General features: G+C 42.6%; 1 non-coding gene across 1 annotated transcript; it reads right to left on the reverse strand.

Annotated features, from left to right (window-relative positions):
• Positions 1-1,875: 1,875 nt before the first annotated feature.
• On the reverse strand, positions 1,876-1,947 carry Trnac-gca. Its single transcript has one exon. It is a non-coding gene; the product is annotated as a tRNA-Cys (tRNA).
• Between the last annotated feature and the right edge of the window lie 5,032 nt (positions 1,948-6,979).

Consider the following 6,979-nt stretch of genomic DNA (forward strand, 5'->3'; position numbering starts at 1 on the left):
TTTTTGAGGAACCATGAAACAGTCTCCCACAGAGACTGCGCCATTTTCCATTTCCACCTGCAATGTACCAGGGTCCCTTATTTGTCCTTGTCCTGCCACTTGTTACCCCACTTTTAAAAATTATAGCCATCCTCCCAGATGTAAGGTGGTATGTAGATCATGGTGGTTTTAATGTGTGTTTCCTGGTCACTAATGGTGTCAAGCATCTTTTCATGTGCTTGTTGGCATTCACGTGTCCACCATGGAGAAAGGTCTACTGGAGACCTTCACCTTTTTTGGTTTGGGTTTGTTGCTGTTACCTGCTTCCTCTTGTGGTATGAATTTTCTCCTCCCCACTCTATCAGTCCCATTATCATATAAAACACTTTTCTCCCAACAACAACTAACCTCTCCACCCTACCCCACCTCTCTGCTTCCCTTTATAGAAAAACCCTTTGAAAGAATTGTCTCTGCTCAGTCTCCATTCCTCTCCCCATCTCTGAAACCCGCTCTGATAGGTTGCTGCACTCACTGCTTCACTGGAGTTGCTTGTCCTGGTGCCAACGGCCTCTGTGCTGCTGACGCTCGTAGTGGTCAAGGTCACTTTCATCACACTTGACCTGAAGCAGCTTTGGACAAGCCGACTCTTCAAGAATACCTTCAAGCCCCTTTCCTCATGTCAAGGATGGGCCTGGTTTTCCTCCCTCTGCACTGCCTATCCCCCTCATCTCCATTGTGGGGTCCTCATAATCTCCCCTATCTGTTAACCATGGACGGTTCTCATTCCTCTCATGACTGCCTCAGCCTGTGGCCTTACACACCCTCTCTGTGCTGACAACTGCCTCACCTGCGTTCCCAGCTGATGTGGTTTAAATGTCCTCCAAAAACATGTGCTGGAAACTTTTCCTCCAATGGGAGCATTGGCAGGCCAGTCGGGTCTGCTGAGAGATGACCAGGCCATGAGGGCAGAGTCTTATTTAACTTATTGTTAAATCCATTATCATGAGAGTGTGTTCGCCTTATAAGAGAAGTTTTGTCCCCTTTTACTCTCTCTAGGCCTCCCCTTGCCCTTCCTCCATGTGTTACCTTCCCCCAGGACACAGCGGCAAGACCCTCAACAGATGCAGCCCCTCATCCTGGACTTCCCAGCCTACAGAACTGAGAGACAGAAGCTTCTGTTTGCTATAAATCACAGAGTCTGCAGTATTCTACTATAGCAGCACAAAAGGGTCTATGACATCAGCCCCGCCTCCCTCCTGAATCCAAGTCGTGTATCAATACACGCTCAGTATTTCTCCTTGAATGTTTAGTAAACATTTCAAATTTCAGTCCAAAACCAAACCAATATTCTTTCCAAAACCATCTCTTCTTCAAGTCTGTCCTCTTCTCATTTACTTGTGACTCTAGCCTTCCAATTATTCAGACTAAAACTTAAGAATTATCCATAGCTCATCTATTCTTCCCACATCTCACATCCAACCCCGCTAGCAAATTCTGCCAACTTTGCCTGCAGACTTTGAAGGAAAACTCTCTCTCTCTCTCTCTCTCTCTCTCTCTCTCTCTCTCTCTCTCCCTCCCTCCCTCTCGGGAGGAACTGGCAAATCTCTTGCCCCACTCACTCTCAAGGGGAAATTGAATTAAGAGGTTTGGCTGAGTCTCCCTCAGGCGTATTCAAGAGAAGTCTACTGCTCTCCCCTCTCTCTTTCTGGAGAGGTGACACTTTTGAAAAGGGGAAATGCACAAGAACATGTAGGCCAAGGGGATAGAAGGGAACTATTACAGGAGGTGACAGTTTGAACAAATCCCTGTAGACCCAACCAGACATGTGTTCTTTTTTCCAAGGAAATCAAGGTGGAGTTCCAACACCAAGGATAGGTAACAAAAGGAGCATGGCATAGGGGACACCTAGACTTGAACCAGGGACCTCTTGATCTGCAGTCAAATGCTCTACCCCTGAGCTGCATCCCCATACTTAGCAGCTGCTTAAATAAACACCTTTCATCCTTGAAGTCACTCATACCACATCGAAGTAAATCAATCCGTCTTCTATTCCTGCCAGTCAGAAGGCTGACTCCTCTACAGACTGACTCTGTGATGACCACCACAAAGGATGCTGGACAAGCCTAAGCTTGCCCCGCAGTCACTTTCTTGTCCTATAAGCTCTCTTGGTCACAAATGTGTCTTGTTATTCCAGGTTGCTTCCCAGCTGTACTGGTGAGGCAGAGGAGTGGTGTTGCCCCAGACATCCTCCCCAAGAAGAGTTTTTCCTTCATCTTTAAACCACAAGCAGAACAGGGTGGGGCAGCCTGAGAGTTTCAAAAAGGAAAGAGCCCCAGACTTTGATCTGGACACCAAGATTGGAAAGCCAGTTCTGCTGGGGGACAGCTGTGGGAATTTAAGCCAATGAATCAAGATGTGGGCCTCAGTCACCATTTGGGAAAAGGAGGCAGGGGGACCACTGTTGGGAAAGATTCCTTGCACAACTCCAAGACTCTACAAGTGCTGGAGCAGAGAAGGACCAGGCTAGGGAGCTGCCGAAGCAGGGGATAGCCTTGGCCATTCCCATGTCTATGGTTCCAAAGTCCAGGGACTGACAGTCAAGTAGTCCCTGGGGCAAGCTTGGCTTTTATCTGTAAATCTTGGTCTTCAAAATCCTGTTTGCTCTCTGCTCATTAGTAATGTGCATCTCTTCTCCTTCAACCACCTCAGAGAAGGAAACTTGCCCGACGTAGAATTCTGTGAGTAGGAATCTCCCTCTGAGAGTGTTCCACGAATTCTGCAGACTCTGTGCCCCAGACTCTTACTCATCACTATTCTGCTGATGTTAGGATATCAAATTTTTTGTGTCAATATTTCATCTCCTCACGTCCTTATGGTCTTATATGAAGAGGCTCTATATTCCTCAAATACTCAATAGAGCAACATGATGCTACCTAGCATTTACCCGATAATTTCTTATTAAAAAAAAATTTCACATTCTTTTATTTATTCTCACAACCTATAATAGAAATATTGTCCTCGCTGGGTGCAGTGGTGCACTTCTATAATCCCAGAGGCACAGGAGGCTAAGGCAGGAGGATTGTGAGTTCAAAGCCAGCCTCAGCAAAAGCAAGGCACTGAACAACTCAGTGAGATACTGTCTCCAAATAAAATACAAAATACAGCTGGGGATGTGACTCAGTGGTCAAGTACCCCTGAGTTCAATCCCTGGTACCTCCCAAAAATATTGTCCTGATTCTCCTTTCTCATATAAAGAAATAGGTTAGAATTTAAATATCTCACCCAACATAAGAACTAGGATCCATCTCACTGTGCTGCAGGTGTGGGCTTACGTGCTGCTATGTGTAACCGAGTGCTTTCTGGAAGATGAAGGAGCCCTGCTTTAGTTTGGATGTGGTTTTTTTCCCCTCCAAAACCCCTACAGGAGCTTGATCTCGAAGGTAATCGTATTCAAGATGATGGGATCTTAAAATGAGGGCCTGGGGGAAGGTTATTGACCACGATGGCCCTTGGGAAGGGATTAATGCTGGTCTCCTAGAATGGGAGACTAGTTCCCTTCAGAGTGGGTTATTATAAAAGAGCCAGTCTGTTTCCTGCCTCACCATGTCACCATTCTTGGTTTGGCTTTCTCTCTTGGGAACCCATGTAATGCCATCTCCATGTCATAATGCAGCCAGAAGGTCCTCACCAGAGACTGGCACCATGACATTTGGACATATCAGCCTCCAAAATGATGAGTTAAATAAACCTCTTTTCTTATACACCACCCAGCATCAGATATTTCATTAGAGCAACAGGAAGTGGACAACAACAAGCCCTTTCCTAGACCAAGAGACTGATCTGTGAACGGGGAAAAAATAGTAATGAGTAGAAAATGGGGAAGAAAGCTCCAAAGACAGATGCTTCAGATGTGTTTAGGGGACCGCTGGCCTGGAATGGGGCTAGTGAGGGTACAGGAGAGTCCCTGAGACTCACAGACAAGTCAGAACGTGTGGAGGAGCCTGGAATTTGGAATAGCCTGGAATTTGGCTAAGTGGCTGCCAGGAAGACAGCCAAGCCTTGTGCTCACTCGATCCCTCTCCCTTCTGGCAGCGCATCTCCTCTGGAGATGTGTCCACCTGGAGCCTCTACCTGCCATACCACCCTCTGAGCAACTGGGACTCTAGAATTCCTACCCAAAGGCCCCTGACCCTCTTCCAGAGCCTAGGTAGACCTCTTGCCCAGAACCACATGCTCAAGGTCCCTGGTGAGCACACTCCTAGGGCCATGGGTTGGCCAAGGTGCGGCCATCACGGAGTGTGGGTGGGACTCGGTATGCTGTGGGAATTCATTTGTACATGTGTGCAAGGTGGAGCCAGGAATGAACAAAGAAGGGGGACGAGCCAAGCTGGTCGTCATTGCATTTTGAACTCCAGAAAGCTCAAGAATGCTAGTTATGATGTCATCTAAAAGTAAGGTTGTCATGATAGAATGATTAAAAAAAAATACATGGGGGCTGGGGATGTGGCTCAAGTGGTAGCACGCTCTGCCTGGCATGCGCGGGGCACTGGGTTCCATCCTCAGCACCACATAAAAATAAAATAAAATATGTTGTGTCCACCGAGAACTAGAAAAATAAATATTAAAAAATTCTCTCTCTCTCTCTCTCTCTCTCTCTCTCTCTCAAAAAAAAAAAAAAAAAACATGGATTTTTATTAAAATATAATTTAGGGGAATGCACAGAACTTATAAGGTACAATTAAATGAGTTATGAAAATGCATTCAGTTGTGTCACCTACACCCCTACCAAGATACAGAGTATTCACTTCCACTCCCCCAAAAGTTCTCTAGTGCCCCTCCAAATCAGACTCCCACTTCCGCCACCCTCCCAGGACAGCAAATGTTGTTCTGATTCCTGTCAATACAGGTTGGCTTTGCGGCCTCTGCCGTCGTAGAGTATGTATTCTCATGTCTGACTTCCTTCACTCAGCGTCATGTTTGCAAGATTAACATGTATGCTTTTATGTTTAGGTTTCATGAGTCCATTTTTTCTTAATGATGAGTTGTTGTTCATTTATCTGCTCTTATAGTAGATCTTTTTGTGGACATATGTTTTTGTTTCTCTTGGATAAAAAAACCTAGGAGTGACATTTCTGGGTGGTAGAAGTTTAACTTTATAAGAAACTGCTGAGCCGTTCTTCAAAATACCAGCTCACACTCCAACTGGCAATGTGCGTGACTTTTAGTTTCTCCACATCCATCCTTTACTTGATTACTGGTCCTTCAGCCATCCTGGTGGGTGTGAAATGGGTTTCGTCGTGTGTTTGTGTTTCCTTGGTAACCAATGATGATGAGCAATTTTCCATATGATTTTGCCTCAAACATATTGTCATTTGTGAACTGTCTATTCAAACCTTATTTTTAAATGGGGATGATGATATATAAATATTTATTCTGAGGACAGGACATGAATCATAATTCATGTATTTTCCAGATTCAGGAATTATGATTTTTTTTCTCCCAATCAATGAATTTTATGCTTTTTTTTTTTTTTGTACCAGGGTTTGAACCCAGGGGTACTTAGCCACTGAGCCAGATCCCCTGCCCTTTTTATATTTTTTTAATTAGTTGCTCAAAACATTCCAATGATCTTGACATATCATACATTTGATTCAAATGGAGTATGAATTCTTATTTTTCCATGTGTACAGATTGCAGGATCACATTGGTTATACAGACACGAGAGAGAAAGGGAATTGCACGGAAGATGGAAGGAGACCCTTTTTATATTTTATTTAGTAGTGCTGTGTCCTTAAAATCATTTGCCTTTCCATGATCATGAGGATATTATTCAATGTTTTCTTCTATAACATTCATAGTTTTGACTCTTCCATGTAGAACTAATCCATTTCAAATTTATTTTTGAGTGTACAGTAGAGCTGGGTTGACATTTCTTTTTATCTAATGTTGTTCCAGCACCATTTGAAAAATCAAACTTGGCATTCCCTGTTGTGTTTTTTGGTGCCTTTATTAAACGCCAGTGCTCCCTTCTCTTCCGTTGGTCTATATGCTTTCTCTACACCAATATCACCTTTTCTTGCTTACTGTCACTTTAAAGTAATTATGACATAAGGTAGAGTCCACTGAGTTTGTTTTTCTTTTTCAAACCACCCCCGCTTAGTTATTCCAAGATCTTTACATTTCCCTATATATTTTTTAAATTTAAATTTCTGAGTTAAAAATGATTGAGACTGTCTTGAATATAGAAATTTTGGATAGATTGACATATCAAGTTGTTCAATCTGAACAAGGCATTTATCTCCATTTATTTAGAGCTTTAATGTTTTCTCAGCAGGGTTTGTAATACATGCTTTTGTTAAATGTACTTCTAATTGTTTTATTATACACTGTTATTGCAAATGACACTTAAATTTTCATATTTCCATTTATTGTTTTTGGGTTGTTTGGGTTATTCTAGGTTCTTGCACTTTCCTATAATTTTTAGAATGAGTTTGCTAATGTTCACAACAAGAAGCACTGCTTAGGGCTTGATTGGATTTGTTAGTAAAAAATTAACATCTTAACAATATAGAGTCTTCCCATAAATATAGTATATCTCTGTTTTTTGGCATTCTTTTATCTAAGTCAAGGTTTATAGGTTTCAGTGTGTACATCTGTCACATATTTCATCTGATTTTTACTATTTCAAATTTTTGATGCCTTAGTAAGTGGCATTTTTAAAGCTTTAATTTTTAATCATTTGATGTTAATATATATAAATGCAATTGACTTTAAAAATTTTTTTAGTTGTAATTGGACACAATACCTTTATTTTATTTATTTATTTTTATGTGTACCAGGGTTTGAACCCAGGGATACTTAGCCACTTAGCACTCTAGTGCTGAGGATCGAACCCAGTGACTCACACATGCTAGGCAAGTGTTCTATCGCGGAGCCACAGCCCCTGCCCCTGCAATTAACTTTTGTATGTTTATTTTGTATCCTGAAAGCTTGCTAAACT

The sequence above is a fragment of the Marmota marmota genome, unplaced genomic scaffold (assembly GCF_001458135.2).
Source record: "Marmota marmota marmota unplaced genomic scaffold, marMar, whole genome shotgun sequence".
NCBI lineage: Eukaryota > Metazoa > Chordata > Mammalia > Rodentia > Sciuridae > Marmota > Marmota marmota.